Genomic DNA, 25,856 nt, shown 5'->3' on the forward strand with positions numbered 1-25,856 from the left:
GGGCTACTAGCACATGAGATTGAAAAACTAATTGGTTTTTACCTCTGTTTATAACATTCAATGACGATCATGATTTTCTCAGATGGAATGGTCAAGTAGGTTAATATAGTTTAGGTCAGTTGCTTGGGAATTGAACTCTAACGATGAGATTTTTTTACCTTCAACAAACACCTAGACTATAACATGTTCTCCTCCGCGAACTTAAGAAATAGAATCCGTTTACCCAACAAAAAAAATATAATATATATATATATATATACAATAAAGCTAAGCTATTCTGCTAAGGCAATTGGTTATAGAGGAAACTCGAAAGCTCTGGCTTTATGAATAGATTATATTCAAACCATGACATTGATCGGGTACCTGGTAATTCGGTGTATGCTCCACTTTGATTGTCAAGTCAAAGAGTTTGTGATGACATGAATCCTTCAGCTAGACTGATAAAGGTGATTATAATATATATACAATAAAGCTTGAGTTGTCTCTATAGAGCAATTGGTTAAATGCCCCGGCTTTATGGATAAAATTTAGCTAGCTAGACAATGGAAAATTAAATCAAATTTACTAAATAAGAAGTTTCGGTGAATATGGAATAAGGTAGTTAAGGAACGCCTGTTATAGTTGAACTCACACAAGCACCCAAAAATCTCAGTTTTAGACCGATATTTCTGCACTACCTTGACTAGGTGAGTCTTCGAAGCTTGAACAAATGGAAGATTTTAGAGAACTGAAACTGAAGTGTTCTGAAAGGTCTAGCTATTGATTATGCTAGTTGTGTCATTTTTTTGGCTTCCGATTAAAATGTCAAACCAATAAAGAGGGGCAAGCCATGATTGAATTGATGAAACAAACCTTAGATTTTAGGTAGCACACCTCTAAACCAACTTTTTGATCTTGATATTTGTCAAAGATTCGTATCTATCAAAGATTAAAAGAGCATTTGATTTTTTAATAGTCAATGAACTCTTGTTTTATGATTTGCTTTAATTGTGAAACCTAGAAAGAGGCAACATTTTCAAAAAAATCCTTTTGATAAATTTCAAAATTTTGAAAATAAGAAGAAGGAAAACATTTTCAAACAAGATTAGTTCTCTAAAAAGAAGCATATCTTGAAAATTAATTAATATCTCTCCGAAGCTCAAGATCGAAGCTGGGGGAAGAGAAGCCAAATTTTTTGGGAAAAATTGAATGGGGCAAGGAAAATAAATCGTCTCAGGTTGAGGTTTACAATGGTACACCTTGGTGGAAATAAAGACAAAATGAGTCAGGGATAGAATGAAGATTGCTCACTCAACAATTCCCTTCACAAATCAACATTTTGTACATCGGATTTAATCATGTTGAAGAATCCAAGATCAAGAATCATAAATTGAAGATTCCATAATCAAGAGTCATCAAGACTGATAACCAGATATTGAGATTTCTCTCTAAATCCTAAAATAACATATCTTGTATATACATTTTAGGCACACATAAGAGCATTGCATCCATATCATCGTATATGTGTATAATCTTGCAGGTTCATGCTAGAGTCAATTTCAACTTCGCAGTGAACGATATTGGACTCGAAGCGACATAATATTCGAGATTGTATTTCAACTTCACAACGAATGATATCCAACTCAAAGCCAATTTGGTGAAACAATACTTGGATTTCAACTTCACAATGAATGATATCCAACCCAAAGCCAATTTGGTGAAGTACAACTCGAGATTGTATTTCAACTTCACTACGAAGGATATCTAACTCGAAGCTCAACTTCACAGCGAATGAGTCATCCACGATTTCAACTTCACGAAGAAAGATATCGTGCCCAAAAGATTGACCCAACTTCACGACGAATGAGTCATTTGTGATACAACAATGAAAAACAAATGTCATTCAGAGTCAATTTCAACTTCACAGCGAAAGCTATTAAACTCAAAAGAGATGCAATTTACAAGTGTGGATTTCAACTTCACAATGAAGGATATCCAACTCAAAGCTCAACTTCACGACGAAGGAGCCACCCACAATTTCAACTTCACGAAGAAGGATATCATGCCCAATGGATCGACTTAGTGCCACAACAAACATTTTCATCCATCGACCAAATATTCTTATCACGTAGGAGCCGTGTCAACTTTAGATAACCAGGCATCCTCATTATGTATGAACCATGTTATCATCCCTAAAGATGTCCTGTCGTCCTCATCACGTAGGAACCGTGTCATCCCTCTACTAGATCTCCTCATCACGTAGGAACCGTATCATCCCTCGACTAGATCTCCTCATCACGTAGGAACTGTCTCATCATCCTTAGATGACCCAAACTCTTCATCATGTATGAGCAGTGTCGTTCTCCAAATCAAACACTATCAAGTCTCAAAACAAAAAAAAGACCGGATAAAAACTGGTTGTCTTTTTCGTCTTTGTCCTATTCTTGTTAACACAAGAATTTGCAAAGAGGGGCAGCTGTAGACACCCGTTTTTGACCGACCTTAAAAAATATTATATTATTATTATTGTTATTATTATTATTATTATTATTATTATTATTATTATTATTATTATTATTATTATTATTAACATATTTACACTGTTTTGCATGCCTAAGTTCAAGCCCGAACCAATTACCCACATGAGGCCCAATTCTAGAGACCAATAGAAACCAGCAGCCCAAGACTCAGTTGGAGTCCATAATCCAACCCGACCCGTGAGACCTGACTCAAGCCCAGACCCGAGGCACAACCGACTCGGATCACCTAACCCTAAATAACTTGATGTCGCATAGTGCTCTACCGCCGCTGCCACTAATCCTTGTTTCATGCCACTAAAAAATGCATATGATATTATATTCAAAACATCAAGTGTTTAATATTTTATGCTAGATTTGTAAAACAATGGGTTATAAAAAGCCGAATCAAATGTAAGAAATGGGATCGAATTCCTTTCGATTTTTTTTCAATAAAAATACAACAATCGAAACACTTTTTTTAGCAATCCAAATCTAAAATCGAAAGCAAGTATTCAAGGTATTCTAGTATTTTTTTACGCTTTGTTTATGTGCTAATGTCTTAGAATGTAACTAAAATATAATCTAAATTATAAGATCGTTCTTGTTTTTCATACGAATTTTACAAAATGCTTAAAGAAAATAAATAGAGATAGGGGTTAGAAGTAACCTTGTGGTTGTGGTGTCCATCGGGGAAATAGTGATGACGTCGCCAGAGTTGGGGTGTCGTCGTCATTGGGTTTAGAGTCAAGTGATCGGTGTGGCTCTCGGGTTCTCGAGCTCAGGCTTTGGTAGAGAAGAAATCGAGGTTTTTGATTCATCTATGGGTAGTGGAGCCTAGGAGCGTTTGGAGTGGTAAATGGCCACCAATACGTGGTGGTCGGCGTTGTTTGTGAAAGTTCCACTTTCTCGGCCGCAGGGAGAAAATGATGAGAGAAGAAGATTCAGTGGGGGTTTAGTTTAAGTTTTAGGTTATATATTAAGTTTAGGGTTAATTACTTAGTAAGCTCCTCTAATTTAGCTACTTATTTCTATTCTAGTCACCGGTTTTAAGGTCAAATATCCATGTAGGTCCTTGTTCCTTTGTAGTCTCAAGATTCGGGCATTGGAATAAAGTTTACATTATTTCATTTTGAGCCTTTATCTTTCCACATTTATATCTTAGTCACCAGTTTACTTATTATACCATCTTTGTTTATATTTGACTTTAGTCATGATATGTGTAATTATTCAATTTTAATCACTGCCTTGTGTTGGGTTTAATTAATATTTGCTCTTTTATGTTTTTGGTTATTTTATTTTAGTCCTCTATATTAGTTTTGGGTCATTTGCATTTCTAGTGCCTATATTGTTTATTATTTTGATGTTAGCTCTGTTTTTTATATATTTGTGGTTCAGCCCTTTGAATTCTTGTTTTGTTGTTTTATTCTTTTAAATTTCTGTTTTTGATGTTTTAATCCCTTAAGTTTTTGTTTCTCTTGCATCTCATTTCTAGAATTAATTTGATCCATAAATTTTAATTATTTCCAATTTAATTTTTAATTTGAATTTTCTTTCATTCCTTTCATTTACTCTTTTTTATTTTGATTTTAATACTAACTCTTTGTGTTTGTTTGTTTTATTTTTTAATTTTATTTATGATCTTTTTTAGGGTAATTTTAATCAATCAAAGGTAAGTAATTTGAATCGAATCTATAAATTTTAATTTCAATTTTTGCAATTAAGACAACTGACAAATTAAATGGTACCGAAAGGGCAGTTCAATGGTACTAATCCTTCCTTGACTGTAACGGACTCACGAATCCGACATATTTCTAGTAAAACCCATATCAGGTAAGATGATATCCGTTCAACCAAATTTTTTACGAAAAATAAATAATCGATGACGACTCTAATATTTTATTTAAGTCGAAGTCAAATTCCGAACCCACACAAAAAACGGCCGCGACAATATAATCTTATTTATAAGTCTTGTCCAATAGATGATAGATGTCTATTCATTGTTTTATAATCGATGATATTCGGAGATGATATCCGGAGGCATAACAAATACGTATATCCATGGGGCCACCGGAGTACAATAATCCGAATTCCGATCTATGCGCAATACGAGAAGTTCAAGTTACTTATAAAAGATCCGTTCTTATTTCTTTTCCTTCAAATTTTGCAAGTGAAGAAACAAACTTAAATGTTTACTTTTATAGAAGTTGCTTCCGCATAAACATTGGCTTTCTTTCCCCCGAGTTACCCTTTTAAATTATGGCATTAATTTGTATTGCTAATAAATTATCTTTAGTTCATCAATTGAGTTTGTTAATAAATTAATTGAACTGAGATAGGAGAGGGACAGCACGAACACAGGCCCCCACTGAAACAAATTATGACATAGACTACAATTTTGGGGAGACCTTCGAGTACACCTCCCAAAGTGCAATGGAGATCGATAAACTAGGCCATGAGTTTTGTTGTTCACCCAGTAACCCCGTCCAGGAAATAATTTTCAGTGTGGCTAGTTGCCTCTTATTTATACAGTCCAGGTCGTGGTTCTTCCTCTTTCTTACTCGATATGGGATTGTGCTTCATCATGATTCTCCACATCCTGGAGACTGGTGGGGCTAAAGAATACATGGGACTACTAATAAACGGATAAGAATTTGATTCCTTGTTTCGTTATCTCAATGATACAGCAAAGGCTGTAATTCAAACATGGACTCTAATAGTCATAAACTAAGATATCAGTATGCAAAAATAAGTCCTCAATGGAGTTTGGGGTTTTCGTAACGAAGTTTACTCATCTTTTAGCATCAATGCTACCAAGAACATATCCATTTCATATTGTTTTTCAGTATTCTCTTGCTTTTGGTGTGAGGTAATTCAATGTCCATGGCAAAAACCAAAGCATAGCTTACCTTGAGCTTGGATGTTTTTAAAATTTTTGAGAATTTGGGCAAAAACTTTTCTGTGGCTTTACACGTTCATCCAAAATGCGACCTTCGTTTATTAGTGTTGCCAAACATGTCACTGATTTTCGTCATCATTATTTGATTTATATTAAAAACACAAATGCCATATATATGATACAATCAGGTTTAAGAGGTGAAAAATTTGAACTAGACTCATAATCACAATTAACTGCAAATTCAATGTAAACAATACCGAAGATAACATTCGAACTGACATTGGACGGGGGCCGCGCGAACGCAGGCCCCCACTGCCACAAATTATGACGTAGGCTCTCCCACTTTGGGGAGACCTTAGGCGAGCGCCCCTCCCAAGTGCAATGGAGGTCGCTAACCTAGGCCCATGAGTCTTGTTGATCACCCATTGACCCCGTCCAGGTAAGTATGTTGTAAGGTTGCTAGTTGCCTCTTATTTATTAACTCCAGCTCCCAGTTCCTACTCTTCCTCAGCCGATATGGGATTAATGTTTTATCACGAATAACAGTCTCCTGTATTTGAGCTTTTCCAGCTGACTGGTGAGTTGGTGAAGTTGAATGAAGCGGCGACGGATTTACAAATTTACAAAGAATACACGAAACTACTGAACAGAATAAAATATGTTTCCTTGTTTTTTTATCTCACTGATTAAGAATGGTTGTAAATCAGACATATAAGAGTCTGCAAAAGCCTTCCTCAATGGAGTTGGTGGGTTTTTGACTTAAGTGTTCACTTTGGCTACCAAGAACGGATTCATTTCATTCATGTTGTTTCCAATAATCTTGCTTTTGCAGTGAAACTATGAATATTTTCATTCCATGGGGAAATTGTTAAACAGACTAATGAGGACACTGTCATTCTTATAATTCTGATGAAAAATGCTTACATCCCAAGCCCTCTAAGAAATATATAAATAACGTTATTGTGTGACAAATCCAGGGTCTCAAGACTCTGCAGGTCACCAAAACTCACTGATTTTGCCAGAAAGTTCATTGAATGAAAGGTTAAGTAGCTTCAAACTTTTGAGACCACCTAATGAATGTGGAATTTCTCCTGAGAACTGGTTCTTTGACAAGTCCAGGAAAGTATAGATGTCACGGTTTCTGATCGAGAGGCCTTGCTTTGATTTCTTCCAGTTTACTATCAAGTGTTGGATTTCAACTGGAAAATTGAAGATTTCAGAAAGTGTTACTGGGACATCTGGTGTGTCAATCATCCCTGTAAGTTTTTCCAAGCTTGGAGGAATTTCACTCTTGAGGTTGTTGTTGGAGAGGTTGAGGATTTGGATGCTGCTAAGACTCGAAAGATCATTGGAGATTGATCCATCGATGGAATTGTTCCTAAGATTAAGTACTTGAAGAGAGGACACTTGAGAGAAGAAAGCTGGGAATTCACCACTGATATTGTGGTCATGAAGACCAAGGTGTTTAAGCATTCTCAAATTGCTAAAATTTTCAGGCAATGGACCGGAAAAGCCATTTTGACTTAACGAAAGCATCGATGTGAAGCGTGCAAAACCCGCAGTAACTTTACCAGAGAAATTATTGGAAGAAATATCAACATAAGCAATTAAGCTATTTGGTCCAAATGCTGGAAACTCAGTGCCAGAAAGGCTATTGTTTGACAAGTCCAGCAGTAACAATCTGTAGATATTTGAGATAGATTTTGGCACTGGCCCTGAAAACTTGTTTCCTGACAGCATGAATATCATTATTGAAGTAGTATTGATTTCTGGCAATTCCCCAGAAAACTTGTTTCTCGACAGCACAGGGAGCAATAGATTTCGAGATTGAAACAACAGAGGTGGCAAACAACCCGAGAGCTTGTAATCTGATAGAATAATAGTTCCTCAAATTGCTAAAATTTTCAGGCAATGAGCACCACTCATTTTTAAAGATAATATATATATATATATGGTTTTGAAAAAAAAAATCTTTTTAATTTTGGGTTTTTGCTTTTGCATTGATTTAATTTAGTTATATATACCTAGGGTTTTATTATTACTAAATATGGAGATTTTTAATGGTTGATTGGGCTTTAAAAGTGGCTTATTCTTGTGTGGCATGTGGCATTGTTTCCAAGCCCAAATACTCTTCTAGTGTTCTTACTTCTTGACCAAGCTGCTTGTGTGAATAATGTGGACTAATTTTAATCATTATATGTTTAATATTTAAACTATTATTTTTATTATGTTTTGTTACTCAATTTTTTTTAAAAAAATCTATATCTAACGTTTAGTTTAGATTTAAATTTAATATTCTGTTATTAAAAAAAATATTAATTATTTGTTAATGTTGTACAACATGTTGCAGGCCTTCCTTTAAAGATGAACTAAATTGTTTTCTTAAACTGTGTAAATAATAAAATGCATTATTGTAATCTTATTTTTTATAGGAAAATATACATATAGGTCACATTGTTCTTGTAATTATAAATATATAAACCACATGAAACGCAACGAAATTTGTTGTCTTTTTTAGCTGTCCGAATGCTTCGAGGGAAAACTTCATCTTACCTAAACTTTTTATTTCCATAAAAATATATTAAATACTTCAAATTTTATATAAATGAATTATTAATATCCGTATTTTAAAAATATGTAATTTTTAGATATGATTATAACAAAGGACATGTATAAATTGGATTTTTTGTCGTCCAAAACTCAATCCGAAAATCTAAAGTTTTCACTTGAACTTGATTCGATCTAATATCTTATGCTTTTTTATCCGACTCTAGTTCTAGAGTTAAAACTTGTCTCCGACCATAGTAGACGTGAAACAAATAAGTTTTTTCCTCATTTTTATTCGAAAAAAATAGAGAGATAATTGAAAAATTAGACCAAGACATTATAAAAATTATTCATATTTTTTCATTTTATTTGGTAAAGATAGGGAGATAATTGGAAAAACAGAAAAGGAGATTCATACTAAATATCTTTAAATATACATAGAATGATTATAATATTATAACAAATTGATAATTTTTCACTCTAAACACTCAAATCTGATCTTAAATTTTTTTATTAAAAAAAACTCACTATTATAAGAACGGGTCGAAATCAAATTTGGATAATTTGAACATCCTATAATATAAAAAAAAAAATACAATATGTAAATAAAATCATAAGTTAATTGTATTAGCGTTCTCGAACTATAATTTTATTTTAAGTTGATTCTCAAACTTTTGAACAGATTAATTTCATCTTTAAATTATTAATATATTTATAACATCTCTCAGTTAATAAAACTATTTGAAATGTATTAAATATCATGTAAATATTGATGTATATTATATAATAACATATTATAACATGAATTAAAAATTAATGTTGAGATAAAAATATGCATTAAACCCTTATTCGAAGATCCTCCAATTCCATTTGTTTTTTGTATAACTATCGATATCTCATCTATTAATCGACTAATCCAAATCGAGTATTACAAAAACAAGTGTCACTCTCTTAACCTAATTTACTTCATTCGCAAATGACATAATTAACTCTGACTCTACTCTAAACCTTGAATGCGTTGAACCCTAGCCACCAATTTAGCCCGATTTATTTGGAGCCCAAATTAAATAAAGCTAAATGTCCAAATTATATTATCCAAATTAAAAGCTAACCCAATATACAAAACAATCCCAAATTTTGTGAACCCTAAAGCCCACATACATTATGTCATCCCAAAACCCTAGCCACCACCAATCCTTAGCCGTTGGATCTGTTGATGATCTCATGGTTAGGATTAAACCCTAACCTTAAGAACATTTTAACCTTAATATTGTCTAGTCATCGTCGTCGCCAATCTCTAAGCCGATTCAGCAAGATCTCTAGAAATCGGGGACATTAAATGGCCCTCATTAATACACCCAGCTACCAAAGCCGGCGTCAGCCTCCACAGTTACCGTTGTTACTTTTCCATCATCTGAGATGTTCACCTCTCTGACAGGTCCATGAGAGGAACAATGCTTCTATAAAGATGAAGACATCTCTCCATGCAAAGGACCTTTTTTAGGGGGGAAAAGAAGGAAAAAAAATCAGAGAAAAACATAAACAAATCAAAAAGAAAAGAACAAAAAATCTTCTAATTTGTATCCAAAAAGCAAAATTAATAGGAAAATCCTTTGAAGGTATTTCTTGGCCACTTTGCTCCTTTCTTTTTTCTTCTTCAGTATATTTAAGTAAAAAATATTTTTTTTTAAAAGGGGATGACTGATCTAGGAACTCGATGAAAGGAGAGGAGACATTTCAAAGAAGATCTCTTTTAGATCTGGCCTTCTCCGAGGGTTTCCAATGAAAATAGTTCATGGATTTGAGTAGAGTAGATGAAGATGGATCGAAAAATATAATTTTCCTAATGGTGTGTTTGGTTTACGAAATATAAGATTACCAGTGGGAATAAAAGATTACCGGAGAATAAGATTACTAGGAATGTTGTATTTTGTGTTTGGTTCATTTAGCATGAATGTAAGATTATTGTGTTTGGTTAAATGAATAAAGCATTATTAGAATGTATATTTTACCAAATTGTTCTTATTCGATATTTGTTTTTTAACAAGTTGAATTCTATTATAATATTACTATAATTAATTTATATATTTTCTTTAAAAAATTTAAATTCATAAAATTTATATAATTGTTTTTACAAAATTGAAAAGATAAATAGGTTTAATGAAAGGGTAAAATTTCATTTTAACCCCTGAACTTCACATTATTGATATGATATTTTTACACGTGTCCAATTGATAATATAGCATGTGTCACGTCACCAAAAATGATATAATTAAAAATATGTGTCACGTTACCAAAAAATGATCTAATTAAAAATTGATAATATAACATGTATCACGTTATACGTGTCCAATCGATAATATAACATGTGTCATGTCACGTCACCTAATTGGTTCTATTTATAATGTAAAGATTTTAATTACGGTATTATGGATCTAATAATTTAATCCTATTAGATCAACTAGTAATTAGTATTTCTTTAAATATTTTACTCAACGTTAGACTAATAAAAAAAGGTTTAAAGATATTATTAAATTTTATTGAATTGTTTCATTATTTTTTTTTTAAATTGAACTCTATCATTAAGTTTTAATTTTTTAGGCTTAATACAAAAATAAATGTTTAAACTATATCCTAAATTAATTTTAGGTGCATAAATAATTTTTTATTAAAAATATACGTCTAATGTTTTTTTATTACACTTTTAGGTATCTAAAAGTGGCACACGTCACTATTATTTAAATTAAAATATTAAAATTATATATATATATATATATATATATATATATATTATAAAAACTCAAATTTTATAAAATTATATATAAAAAATTAAAATCTTTAAAATCCCTAATTTCAATCCTCCATATCTTCGTTGGCCTCCAAAACTCCGTTGATCAATCTAACGTCGCCAGCCGAAACTCCTTACTTTTTTTTCCCTATCGTTACTGTCAAAATTCCTAAATTTAAAAATCCTCAACCCCGAAATTCCAATTAGATTGAGAAATATGCTCGTCGGTGTTGATACGCAAAGGTGGGGGTTACACGGGGTTGAGATGGCCCCCAAATGACTGAACCGAAAAGGGAAGATTAACAGCTAGCTGCGGCGGGCTTGGGGAGGAGAAGGAACACAGGGGAGGGTTGGGAAATTAGGGGAGGGTTGGGAAATTAGGGGAGGAAAAGTAACACATGTCATGTAATAATTTTTTAACGATTATTATTACATAGATATTTAAACGTGTAATAGAGAAAACGTTAGATATTTATTTTTTAAAAAAAAATTAAATATCTAAAATTAACTTGAAGTATAATTTAGACATTTTTTTTACATTAAGTTTTTTTAATATTTTAAATTAATTTAAATAAAATATTTGTTTTTCATAATTAATAATATAAAAAATAATAAAAGAAAAGGTAGTTAGGTTTCGTGGGGAATCCTAAGTGCTGGTTTGGCATTAGCTTTGGGAGAATGCTTTTGTATAATATTGACCAAATTTTCGTACGGCAATCCACGGAATCAGATGAGAAGTGGTCAAACTATGATTTTTATTTTAATTAATTAATTAATTATTTAACGTTGGTGGCTTTTCCTCACGTTATCGCATATCGTACAAATTACTGTATAATTATCTTGAAAGCTGTAAAAAATCAACAATATATACGGTTTAATATGATTCAAGTCCTTGTACTTTTATATATTTTTAAAATTGAGTCATACTTTTATTTATAAGAAGTTAGTCCTCAACTTTTTAGATTAAAAAATCCAAGTCTAAATGTAAATATTAAAATTCTTTCATTAAATTTATTGATGTGATATTTTAAAATAAAAAAAATACTGAACTAGTATCCATTTAATTAAAAAGTGACGTAATCTTGAATCTAAGTGAAGAATTTTAATATCGTCAATAGTTAGATTTGAGTATTTAAATCCAAAAAGTAAAAAAGATTGAATTCCTAAAAAAAATAAAAGAACTAAGTTTTTTTATAGAGTTCTTTTAGTCTTATTGAAAATTGAATATCTAAAATTACAATAAGAAAATGTTAAAAACCTAACCACAAGACTCAAATAAAAAATTTAATTGTAACGACAAACGAACCACAAAAAAAAATATTAAACTATTGAAATATCACTGAGAACTACAAATCAGAGTCGTGCGTTATGAGAAACTATCTACGATCGCAAAATCGTGTATCCAAATCGTAGAGTCCATAGCATGGAAGATCAACTGGATTACGAATAAACGCTATATTGATCAGTCGTGACGTCGTCAAATCCAATCATGAGAAAACATAAAATAAAAAGAACGGCTAAACGACAAAAAAAATAAGACAAAAAACGTGATACCAAGACAAAGAAAAATATGTCGTAAAGATAAAGATAAACGTGTCACAAATGCATAGTTATTCTTATTTAAAAAAACTAGAAAGAAACAAAGAGAGAAGAGAACTTACGGTCGGCAACTAACATCAAAATCGTTGTCGTTGTAGACTAAACAAAATCAAAAAATAAAATGTTGATATGATTTATAGAGAAAAGGACTAATTTCGAACATTATGAATAATCAGATGTCTATTTTATAACTTTGAATAGTAAAAAAAACTCAACAAAACGACACCTATGTAAGGGGATTATTTATATTTGAAAATTTATCTTATATAGAAGTTATGTAAACTTCAACATATAAATTTGTCCACTGTAGGATTTAAGGGTACTTAATTTCTAATCATTTAAAATTCAACAAGCTTTATTCAAGTGAAAAATGATGACTTTTTTCTTCTTTCCTTTTCAATTTTATATTAAGCAAGCTAATGTTCACTTACTTCTAAATTCTAGTAAATTTTAAGAACAGGATTGAATATCATTGTATAATTGTATGAATATAATTATTATTCTAGTAATTTATACTCATAATAGTATTAGGAATTTTAATTCTCAATATTTGATTAATAAAGTGTAATTATATCTTAAGTTTTTATGTATTTGATAATTCCAATTGAAATATATATATTTTTATAATAATACAATATTATTTAGTTTTAATTTAAATGATTTTTTCTAACCATTCACACTACATTTATATATTTCTTCATATTTTCTTCTACGTAAAATTTATAATATTATTTAATAAATCAAATATTATTAAAACTATACATACATTTATAATGTTACTTTTTAAAAGAATGATAAATGCATAATTGTTGTAAACACAAAAACAAAGGTGTTGGTTGAATAAAGGTTGAAGTTTTGTTTGGTTAAGGTCTTAGGGGGACACAGGAATAGTTAGAATGTTAGATCTTACACTGTTTGTCAAAGAAGCAGCTGTTTTGTATTTATTAATGTCCAAATTTTAACACGTAAAAAACTGGAACAAGAAACAGTTTTTTAGCATCAAACTCAAGGTGGGGGTCATGTTTTTCTAATGAATTTACCTTTAATTTGTTTTTTAACATTTTCTAATATTTTTTTAAAGATTTCTCGTCTTCTGTTTGTCATCTTCTTTCATGGGGTGTTTTTTTCTCCCTTTTTAATGTATCCCTTCAAAAAAATTGTGGCAGATTTGGCCTAAAAAACTTGTCTTTTAACTCCACAACCCTCCTTTCTCTGTTCTTTTTTTCATGTGAATAATTCCTCATTTCTCATCTTCATCTTCCTCTATCTTCTCTCTCTTTCTTCATCTCCAAAAAGGCTACAATAAATTAATTCTATTTATCTATTTTTGTAGGGGGGAAAACCCATTTTCCCTTGTTTCTTACACAGTTTACAAGGAAAAATCTCTGTTATAACAGGGAAAAGGGAGTAAAAAGGATAATTTAAGCAAAATATAATCTTTTGAGGATGAATGGTCTATTACATCTTGAAGAACCAGATTGCTCTGAGTTTGTTGAAGTTGATCCAACTGGAAGATATGGCAGAGTATGAACAAATTAACTCTTCCTTCTTTATTTTCTCCCCTTTTTTTGATCTTCTAGTTTCATTTTTTTTATTCTTTTAGCTCTTTTGTTGTTGTTGTTGCAGTACAATGAAATCCTTGGAAAAGGTTCTTCAAAGACAGTGTATGAATCAAAACTCCATTTTTTTTTTCATTTTTTTCAATACCCATTTCATATTTCTTCATCAAATTTGCTTCTATGCATCTTTTTGTTCAGAATTTGAGCTCCATTTGATATAAAGGGTTGATCTTTATTGCAGTTATAGAGCATTTGATGAGTACGAAGGGATTGAAGTTGCTTGGAACCAAGTCAAACTCTATGATTTTCTTCAAAGCCCTGAAGATCTTGAAAGGCTTTACTGTGAGATTCATCTTCTCAAGACATTGAAACACAAGAATATTATGAAGTTTTATACTTCCTGGGTTGATACTGCTAATAGGAACATTAATTTTGTCACTGAAATGTTCACTTCTGGGACTTTAAGACAGTAAGTAAAAAAAAGACATGTTGAAATTTTGCTTCTTTTTGGTGTAGTTTAGGTGTTTGATCTTTTGTCTGTGTTGGGATTCCCTTGGTTTTTGATCTATGATAGGTATAGGCTAAAGCATAAGAGAGTCAACATCAGAGCTATGAAGCATTGGTGTAGGCAGATCTTGAGGGGCCTTCTTTATCTCCATAGCCACGACCCCCCTGTGATTCATAGAGATCTAAAATGTGATAATATTTTTGTTAATGGCAACCAAGGAGAAGTTAAGATCGGTGATCTCGGCCTCGCTGCGATCCTCCGGAAATCTCATGCAGCTCACTGTGTCGGTATGTTTACTTGAACTGAACTTTGGTTGGAATCTTGTATGATAAATGTTCAACTTTTTTGAGTAATGGAAGTGGGGTAAGACGATAAAATGAAAGTCACCGTTTTTTGGGGGATTGCTTTTTCTCTCCAGGAACACCAGAGTTTATGGCTCCCGAGGTTTACGAAGAAGCCTACAATGAATTAGTCGACATTTATTCATTTTGGAATGTGCATTTTAGAAATGGTTACTTTTGAATATCCTTATAGTGAATGTACTCATCCGGCTCAAATCTACAAGAAAGTTATATCTGTAAGGGCTTTTCACTTTGCTTGACTTGCTATTTTTGCTTTGTTTCATCTGCTGAAACGACCGGTTTTCATTGACGTGCGTTGTTACTTTTAGGGTAGAAAACCAGATGCTTTGTATAAAGTTAAGGATCCTGAAGTTCGACAATTTGTCGAGAAATGTTTGGCAACCGTGTCTTGAGGCTTTCTGCGAGAGAGTTGTTAAGTGATCCTTTTCTCCAGATTGATGATTGTGAATCTGATTTGAGACATCTAGAGATGCTTATGGAAGGGAATATGATGATATGGGTCCCCTCCTTAGGCTACCATATCTCGAACTTCATCACAGTAGTAATTCTTATGGTAACGGATACTCGAACGATTATGGTTATGAAACACCGAATGAGTGGGGGTATCATCCTGCTGAAATTGAACAGAGTGGAATTGAGCTTTTCGAACATCAGGAGGATGAGCATGCTGCAAATGTAGACGTAAGCATCAAGGGGAGGATGGGAGATGATGGTGGTATCTTTCTGAGACTCCGGATTGTGGATAAAGAAGGTTAGAAACTTCTTAACATTTGTTCTCGACTTTACTTTGCAGAGATCTGACTCGAGTTTCGCTTTTTGTCTACTAACAGGTCGTATCAGAAATATATATTTCCATTCGATGTTGAAACTGATACAGCACTGAGTGTTGCTACTGAAATGGTAGCAGAATGGATATCACTGACCAAGATGTGACGAAATAGCCAGTATGATTGACGGAGAGATCGCCTCCTTAGTACCCGAGTGGAGACAGGACCAGGAATCGAGGAAACACCCGTTTTTCGAATCGAAACTTTTGTCACAATTGTGCTTCGAACCATACATCTACTGGTTCCCTTTTAGATTTTTTGACGCATAATGGAGGTGCCAAAGACTCGCGTCTTCTCAGTGTTGCAGAACTGGATGTGCTTCAATGCATGGCCGATTTGAAGAGATTACATTTCAGGTCGAGGAATCCAAGCATTGCATGACAGATGATGCACCAAATGAATCGAGCCAATCGGACAATATGCATTACCAGGAAATATGGGATCAGAAAGAAAGCCACGAACATAGCCTGGAGGTATCTAGACACAGACATTTAGACGGAGAGTTTGAAAAACCGGATCAATCTTTATCGGCAAACACGAGAAAGAAGCGAGAGAAGAAAGGGAAACCCCAACTCCTACAAGTAATCCAATCCAATGTTTGAAAGGTTCTCGTTCTTTCTCCACAGCTCCTTCATTATACTGCGATATCTCCGACAATTCCGAGAACGAAGTCCAACAGGAACTCAGATGGCTCAAGGCAAAGCACCAGATGGAATTAAAAGAACTTAGAGATAAACAATTAGGAATTGTATCAGACTCTTCAAACTGCAGTGACGAAGAGAAGAACAAAACCGACGAGGTCCAGTCAGTATCAACTTTTGCCCCAAACGAGCATTCTAACTCCAACTTCCATGACAATAACAAAATCTTTCCCAATTCACATAACCGAGGGGGCCGGTACTGCAACCCGATAGAATCTCCGAGAGTTAAGGACATGATCACTGCTCAGAATTTCTTTACTGGATCACTGCTTCCTCACGCTCTTCATAGGACAACTTCCCTTCCTGTTGATGCTGTTGATATATAATGTAAGACTCTTCATTCTTTTGAACATTCTCTACATTTTTAGAGGCTGAAATAATATGAAAACAACCCTTTTTGGTCCAATTTCTTTCTATGTTTTACACATTGAATGAATAGGCATATTGCCATTTCTAACAGGGCAGGTCAATCATGTTCAACTAGAAGGAAAAATAATAAATGATAATAATAAAAGATAAAAGGGACAGCTGGCCAATGACAAGTTTTCTAAGAGCTTTAATATTTGATAGAAAAATCACCTGTCGGATTGGATCAAGTGGTAAGTAGTTTGATGTCAGATATTAATTTTTTAACTCAGAGTTTCAATGATTGGGGATGTTCAAAGGGGGAGTAAATTAGATGGGACCCCAATGGGGGTATAGAGAGGAATGGGATAATGTCAATGAGATTGAGAATCATGTTCCATTCCCATGCATTGCATGTTAATCCCTTTGTGATTGGCCCCACAAGTGACCATCATGTTCCATTCCCATGCATTGCATGTTAATCCCTTTGTGATTGGCCCCACAAGTGACCATCATGTTCCAATGCACGTTATGACCTCATTTTAGCCGACTTTGATGTTATCTTATCATTTAATTCAAATATATTTTATAATTTTAAATACAATATAATTATATAATATTAATAAAATATAATTATATCTATAGAATGTGTTATCAATAATTAAAAATGATTTTAAATAAATATTATATTAAAATTATTTCAGATTATTTAAAAAAATAGAATATAACATGTTATGAAAAATAATCAAGTATGCTATGTATTAGATTGGGGTGTTATGTGACACCCTAATTTTTCTTTTCTTATTATGAGTATAGAAACTATGAAACTCAAATGAGTTTATAAATAATCAATAAATTAGGCCCTATGGATTGTACAAATTTTAGTACAACTAATAAGATTTGAGCAGTGAAGTTACAAGTTGGGTTGGTTAAAGTTTTCGAAGTAGTGCTGTGATTAAGAAATTGAATGTTGGTTTATTTCTTTCATGCCTCAAATCCAATTGGGAACTCATTACTTTTCAAAAAGGAAAAACGAAAGGGAATATAAAACTAAAAAGTTTTACATTTTATTAGTAGGGGTGATCATTTGATCGATTTGAGTAAAAAAATTTCGAATTATTCAAGCTGACGATTCATATTTTATAACTCGAACTTAACTTAAAAGTTTTTCGAGACGAGTTGTTCGAGTTTTTATACAAATTTAATTGTACTTATTTATAGTAGTATAGTACGGATTTATTCTATTTTTTCGACTTTCTTTAATCGTATAATATATGTATATATATATTTTCATATTATTTTAACATTACAATACTATTTAATATCACATACAATCTAAAATTATAAAAGCATAAGATTAATGGGAGTATAAAAAAAGTCAAAGAATTGATGTGAAGAAATAATTTGTAAACAATTGTAGTCAAAAGACTAAATTGAGTAAAATGCAAAGTTAAAGGACTAAACTAAAACAAGAGAGTATATCTTTAGTAAAAAAAATTGAAGTTACGTAGGTATTTTATAGTGGTAGAGGAGCATATGGCTTAAATTTAATAAAAGAACGTTCTTAAGATGAAGGATGAATTGAAGAAATACGGAAATCATTGAAAACTGAGAGACTAAATTGAAAAAAATAGAAAATTTGTCATCAAAAGTGGAATTGAAAGTACATATGTATTCTATGAGCATGTGGTTCAAATTTAGTAAAAACTTGACTTAAAACGAAGAAGGAATTGAAGAAATAGGAAATCAAGGACCAGACCGCAAATCTGTCAAAATACTCATCCAAATTTTTTTTATTTTTTGAGCTACTCAAAATTTTGAAATTTCAACTCGACTCGAACTCAAAAACCAAATTGATAATTTGAGTTGACTCAAATAACTCGAAATTGAAAAAAAATCGATTTTTCGAGTTGAATCGAGTTTTGCTCACCCCTACTTATTAGGATCGTTGGATGAGGGGAAATCAAAGATGTGATCAACAGTAGAAAATGATAAGATATTATTGGAAAAAAACAATAAGTTAATCTTAGTCTTTGATTTTCCTTCATCTAATGATCCTAAAAAAGCGTAAAACTAAAAAAGCGTAAAACAATTACAATTACAATGTGTAAAATTAAAATAGTTTTGCACAGATTTAGAAACCGTTGAATTAGCTAAAATAGATAGTTGATATTAACAATAAGAAATGAGAAGATATTAACTGAAAAAAAAACAAAAAATGTAAAATTAAAAGTTTTACATAAGGGTAAGTGGATTTTATCTCATATATATATATATATATATATGTTAATGATCTAACTTTTCATCATAACAACATTATTAACCATGCGTCCAGTGATTATTATCATTTTTCTATTTGTCTCATAAAGTCCAACATTATAAACAAAAATTAATAATGAACTTAAATAATTTAGTCCAACGCTCCTTTTACAGCGCACCTCGTCGCCTTTTCAAGAGTCGGAGCAACATAGAATAAAATATATATATATATATATATATATATATATATAAAAGCTAAGCTATGCGGTGAACAAGTACTAGTAGTGGTCAAAATCTTGGAGTTGGATCAAGAGAACAAGGGGAAAAAAACTAATCTTTCAAGCAAATATATACCCTCTCCTCAATATGTATGCAATCTAGTTCACTACACAACATCGATCTTTAGATGATCAGAACCTCAGTATTATTATATACAAATGAACACAGATTTAAGAAGCAGTTCCAATTCATACCTAAAGATACAAGGTATCTAGTTATAAAATCTTATAGAGGCCTCAAAAGTGGGTAGTCTTCGAGTAGTTCTCGCTCCGATAATGTGTCATCTTCATTTTGAGGTCCACAAGACCTCAACTGCCTGAATGGGAATCAAGGAAATATCAGGAATGAGCAATCTCAAGTACTCGTAATTCGGGGGAATAAGACAATTCTTACCATTATTTTGCTTGAAGGGATGGAGGCAAGCTTTTGCAAGGCTTCCTTTAAGTCACCACTTCCATTAATGGGAGGCAATCTATGCACTCCCTCAGCAGCCACCAATATTGTTATCTGAAGTTTCAGAAATTGGTTATAAACAAAAGATGATATTATGGATATTATTAACTCGAAACTAGACTTACAGTCCTTATTCCCTCTGAAACTTAAAATGGCAACCCGTCATAACCAAGTTTGTGGATTCCTCTATCGGTTACCCGATACAACTCAATGAACGGATGAATGATATGAAAATACACATTGCTTTCCATAATGATGTCTTAAATACATTCAACCCAATATATTTGCAGTAACTATAACTTAAGTAAGGGCTTACCACTATGTACTCATTGCTAAATCCACTAGCTTTATGACTACTTGTACTTTGTCTTTTAATATTGTTCACATTCACTAGAGTCTCTTCATCAAATTTACCCCGTTCTTCAATAGAGAGTTGATTGAAGCGTTTCTCCCCATCATCTATGCTCCGTTTCACATCAACCTGAAGATATATAATATGTCAAAATTACAACAATGGTATACTTTAAAGAGATTACTACAATAAAAGGACCCTCAAGTCATATGGTCAATGTGGAATGCAAAGAATGACAGTCCCGGATATCTTCAACCCTTACCTTTCCAACTAAAATATTATCTTCAATGGAATTCTTACATCCACAGTAAGAGCACCCAAAACAAACTGCCACAGACACACTCACATCCAGAATCAGAGACTTAATGTCTGTCGCCCAATTAATGAGATCGGCTGAAATATTACTACCTAAGTAATTACCAACTTACATAAACTTCAGAGTGTGGCAACGTTTTGATTTTTGAGAAAATTATATGCATGCAAAAGAATCTTTATATCTACCACAGAGCATGTGATTGTCTTTAAACTATTCTCCAAGACTTGAGTTACAAAAAAAGCATATCCACATACGCAATTCGTTCAACAAGGAACACAAACAAAATATTACAGAAGGTAACGTACAGATGAATAACCAGATATGCAATAATCAGGATGGCGAAGCAAAGCTAATGTTGTCTCTGCAAACATAAAAAAGAGGGATTTAAGATAACCATTCTGACAGACATTGAACTTGACATGGTTAAGAAAAATAGCAGGCATACACTACTTAGAACCAGGTCACCTTATACATGTTACAAGTATTTCTGTAGTAAAACAGAGAGAAGAAAGATTGCAGCTTTATGCCCATTCATTGTATGGGAAATATCATTTAACCATTGGCAAAATAAGAGGAAGCAATGTAATGAATGGTATCTATGTGCATTTCAATCAAACTAAGCCACTAAATGAGTAAAAAGCTTATGCCCCTTGTTGTAATAATTGTACGTCAGCAATTTTATTAGCTACCCTACAGTGTTTATTCTCAAAAGCAGATTTCAGAATAGCAAATAGCATAATTAGGCTATAGAGCTATAAAATATGTGCATGCCCTCTAAGGATATTATATTTTCTTTATGACGAGGTTAATACTGGAGATACTGAGATAGTGCAAAAATAATTGCTACAACAGTTAAAAAGGAAGAGCATTTTCTACATAATGTGTAGAACATCTACACTTAATCCAATAAGATTCAAAACCTTAAACTATAGAAAGATCTTAGAAAGCTTTACCTGTCAATACAAAGCTTAGACCCTCAGAGCTAGAGGTATCAGCCACTTCAGCGATCTTATTAAGATCCTTTTGAAGAGTCCGTCCCATACCCAACAACCCAACCTAATAAAACAATAGTGAGACTACATATGAGCAAATGGCAATCGAACTTCATTAGTAATGGTAATCATCAGAATTGTGTGCCCATCTTACTTCCTTGTCTAGCTCATTTTACATAACAATTCTTCATACAGAATATAGTCTCAATACTTAATGAGAAAAAGGGAATTCATATAAACACTATTTGACTATAAAGATTCTACTAAAATTCACATTTAAGCAACCCTCCACTATATAATTTTTATTTCACATTCAATATATGCAGTTGATATTCCTAGTTTTCACATGTCAATTAACCATGTATTTATCGATGCATTCGAGAACCAGTACTTCATATCTTACATTTGTAAACACAACTGATCAGTAGCATTCTCACTCTTGGAAAATGGATATCAACTTGTTGTTTTGTATCAATTATACAAAAACAATGGAACAATTCCTTATAACACAGTATTTATTCTAACCTAAAATCAACTTCACCATCATTACTAGGAGATTGGCATACACAAAAGATAGACTTTTTCATAATTACAGAACGAACAGTAATCAGTTCAGTAATGCTAAACATACATTTGAGAACTTTACACCTATTCAAAGTTGATTAAAGTAAAAGAACAAGTAAAAACCAATTAAAATTATCCAAAAACTTACCTGAAGCTTAAGAACAGTAGTCTTTTCACTAGCAGTAAGCACACTGCTCTCAGACCGATCCGAAAGGAAGCCGGAAACCAAAACAAAGGCAGCAAACCCAACCAAAATAAATAACAAACTCGAACCGGCACCAACACCAACCCCAAAAGCTGGCCCCATGTAAAACCCACCACCACCAAACGGAGCAGGCGCGTAATAAGGAACCGAATACGAAGAAAAACGCGACCCTCCATTCCTAGGAACCGAATAACTCCTCGAAGAACTCGAAGAAAAAGACCTTCCCCCCATCCTCCCACCGGATGCAGCCAAAGCTGCGTTATTAGGATCGTACATTAGCAACAAACCCAATAAAACAGCAGCTATAGCCGGCCTTTTTAATGCGTTCAAAGCTCTGGAGATTGTTTGAGCAACAATCTCGAATGGGTTTTTATCAATCGGGCTGGAACTCAATTGGTTGTTGGAACCCAAACTCGAGCTCGTCAAATGTTTCCTCTGCTCCGACGAGAAAAAGCATTTAACAGCGAACTTAGCCGAACGGTGGCCTTTCAAGGCCAATGTTCCGCTGAATTTAAATAAGCGAGGAGTGGAAACAGGAGGCAGATGAAGAGGTAAAGAGTGTTTAAAGTTCAAAGTGTTGGATTGGAGCAAAGAAGTAGTTGTTGTTGTCATGGTGAACGGAGAAAGATGATGACGATTGACGATGAACTTTGGGTGTGAAGGAGATATTTTATGAAGAAAGGAGAGAGATGAGACGGAGAAATTGTTTGGGTTTAGAGGGGGAATAATAAGTTTGGGGGATTGAGATGGTGAAATGTGGAGTTTCTTTGTGGCCGTGGAAGGAGGAGGCTTCTTGTGTAACCTCATCTTCATTTGATTTGTCATTGAAAAATTATATAATAACTAAATTTATAAAGTTAAATTATGTATTTAGTGATTTATTTATTTTCACGATTCCATTTTAATTATATTATTTTTTTAATAATTTGATATAATAATAAAATTATATTTAACGTTTGTATAAATGATCATTTTATATTTTTTTAATCATTTTATCTCTAATGTTTTAAATTTTGTTTAAAATAAACATTGTTGAATGAAAATCATTAGTTAATTAATAGTCAATCTATGTTGATTACGTGTCAGTTTCACATGTATTCAATTGTTGATATGACACATGTTACGTAATCATTTTTAGTGATATAATACACGTCACATCAATTTTTTTATGACGTAACATTATTTTGTGACACATGTCACATTATTATTTTAGGTGACGTAGAACACATCAAGTCATCAACTATACACATATGAAAATGTCACAATAACATGATTTGACTTAGTCAATTAACTATCTTCATTTAATAGATTATATTTGATAAAAAATTTAAAAGTTGAAAGATAAAATGCTAAAAAAAAGAATAATGGGCGAAGTGGTTAGGGATGGAGCCAGAACTAAATATTGACAGGGCTGAAATATTGGACTATTTAAAAAATATAAAGACTTATTAGGTATTTAAACTCAAAATTCAGCACGAACTAAGCGACCTTAGTTATTAAAGGATTGTTGTTATCATTGAGGTCTCGAGTTCTAACACTGCGCATGTAGAGGTATGAGCGTTTATTGTCAAATAGTTAAGAGTATGCATACATATATTATCTTGTATTCACCATGTATTTATAAAAAAAATCAAAATTCATAAGATAACACTTAATCTGTATAATATTAAAACTTACGATTACCTAAATTGTTATTAGACAAAAATTTTGAGACCACGGGGTTATCATTATTTAGTTTGGTTCCTACTCGATTAAATATTTAATAAATTCTTATATTATTTAATTTAAATATTTATTTTTATATGAACTAAAATACTACTAGACCAAAATTATATCGAATATATGAATGTTAACATGAGTCAGGGTCCCTTTGGGCTCTCACTAAACTCCGTCCCTGGAAGTGACCATTTTCATAAATGGTAGGAGTATTTTTATTATTATGTCTTTAAAATTATATATAATGTTATGATTTGATTACAAATAGCTAAAAAATAATGATAATGTTAGTATGTCACTTTTTTAATAATAAATGATAAAAAAAATTAAAACCTAATATTACATACGACTGAAAAAAAAAATAATTGAATAACCAAAGCGAAACTATAAAAAAAAGGTTGATGAATGATATTACTATCTTCTAAAAAGATGACTGATATTAGTCGGTGTAGACACCAATTTTCGTCCATTTTTTATTTATATATATATTATATAGTCTGAAATCATTTTGAAAATTATATAATATATGGTTTTTTTATTATTTTGAAAATATATAATATATAGTTTTTGAAAACATTTTTTGAAAATACATATTATATTGTTTTGAATTTTTTTTAAATATATATAATATATAGCTTTTAAAAACATTCTTGAAAAACATATATATTATATAATTTTGAAAATTAGTTTCTAAATATATATTATATAGTTTTGAAAATTAGTTTTTAAAATATATATATTATATAGTTTTGAAAATTAGTTTTTAAAAATATATTATATAGTTTTGAAAATTATTTATACGTTATGTGGTTTTGAAAATTATTTTTTTAAAAAACATATATTGTATAGTTTTGAAAATGTTTTATATTAATTTATCTATTAATTTATTTTTTTTTTCATTTATTATTTATTTATTTATTATTGTTTGTTTCAGGTCCAAGATAGGGCCCAAGCAATCAGAGAATCGGGTTTGGACTAGCCCAATAGCATATTAGGGTTGCTTGCTTAGGGGAATTACATAGTCAGCGCCGCATAGAGCAATGGACGGTCACGCATGCCGAAACGGCCGGCCGGCATCCCGGGACTGACCCATCCCGGGATGACCGGTCACACATGCCCGAAGATCTCGGAACAGTCCACCACGTCCCGTTATTCTCGGGATCACAACGGCCGATGAAGGCTTATAAATGCTTTGCAAAGCCACGGTTACGATGGAGGATGAACAGTAAACCGAGCGAAACCAGGCAATACAACTAAACACAACCAAATCTAGACAAAAACACCAACAACAGTACCATCGACGGTATCCACAGAGAGAACAAACGACCATCAACATATAGAACCATCAACAGAGAGTAAGCCGAGAACCAACAGTGAGAAAAAACAAAACCATCGAGCAACAGTACACACAAAAGCCACCAGCAAAACAACGAAGCACAACCATAAACCAAAAGCAGAAACAAAACTCATAAAAGCACACACAAAATAAACAAGCGAGACCCGAGCAAAGAAAGAGGCTCGTCGGAACCGAAGAGCCACCGAGAAGGCGAAGAGTTTTCGTCAAGAAAGGGTAGATACTGAGCGGTTTTTTTTGTTTAGATCTGCGTTTATTTGGGTCTATTTTGGGGATTTGGTCGGGGGTTTTAGGCTCACTGGACTGGAACGAACGTTTTGGAGACTTCGATTTCTTTCCGGCCGCCACCGGTGGCGGCCGGAGCGGCGGCGTGCGGTTGCCGGGATTCGGCCAACCATTGGCCGAGAAAGGCTGGTTGGGAGCTCTCTCGGTTGAGAGAGATGAGATTGTTGAGAATGAACGAAATAAGCCTGGTTATGTATATATATATATAGCAGGGACCATTATGCAAATAGAAGATTCTTTAATTCTCTCCGCAGTCCCTGGTAGTTTAAATCGCATTTCAATCTGGCCATCACTTGTAATTTCGTCTCTGGATTCTCAATTCATTCAAATTGGTCACCTTTTACATTTTTTTATATTTTGTGAATTAACCCTCTAATTTTGTTTTTTTACAGTTTGGTTTTAGTATCACTTTCGGTGCACAAGGTCCAATTTAATTCATTCTGATCCTTTT

At 32.6% G+C, this 25,856-nt stretch overlaps 2 non-coding genes and 2 pseudogenes across 2 annotated transcripts; 1 reads left to right on the top strand and 3 right to left on the bottom strand.

Annotated features, from left to right (window-relative positions):
- Window positions 1–4,835: 4,835 nt before the first annotated feature.
- Window positions 4,836–4,993, bottom strand: LOC120177492. Its single transcript, XR_005521417.1, has one exon. It is a non-coding gene; the product is annotated as a U1 spliceosomal RNA (small nuclear RNA).
- Window positions 4,994–5,678: 685 nt separating this feature from the next.
- LOC120177485 lies at window positions 5,679–5,841 on the bottom strand. Its single transcript, XR_005521415.1, has one exon. It is a non-coding gene; the product is annotated as a U1 spliceosomal RNA (small nuclear RNA).
- Window positions 5,842–13,552: 7,711 nt separating this feature from the next.
- Window positions 13,553–16,691, top strand: LOC120177410 (annotated as a pseudogene).
- A 2,520-nt stretch (window positions 16,692–19,211) lies between these two features.
- LOC120177421 lies at window positions 19,212–22,800 on the bottom strand (annotated as a pseudogene).
- Window positions 22,801–25,856: the final 3,056 nt, after the last annotated feature.

This window comes from Hibiscus syriacus, unplaced genomic scaffold (genome assembly GCF_006381635.1).
Source record: "Hibiscus syriacus cultivar Baekdansim isolate YM2019G1 unplaced genomic scaffold, ASM638163v2 tig00003435_pilon, whole genome shotgun sequence".
In the NCBI taxonomy this organism is placed as follows: Eukaryota; Viridiplantae; Streptophyta; class Magnoliopsida; order Malvales; family Malvaceae; genus Hibiscus; species Hibiscus syriacus.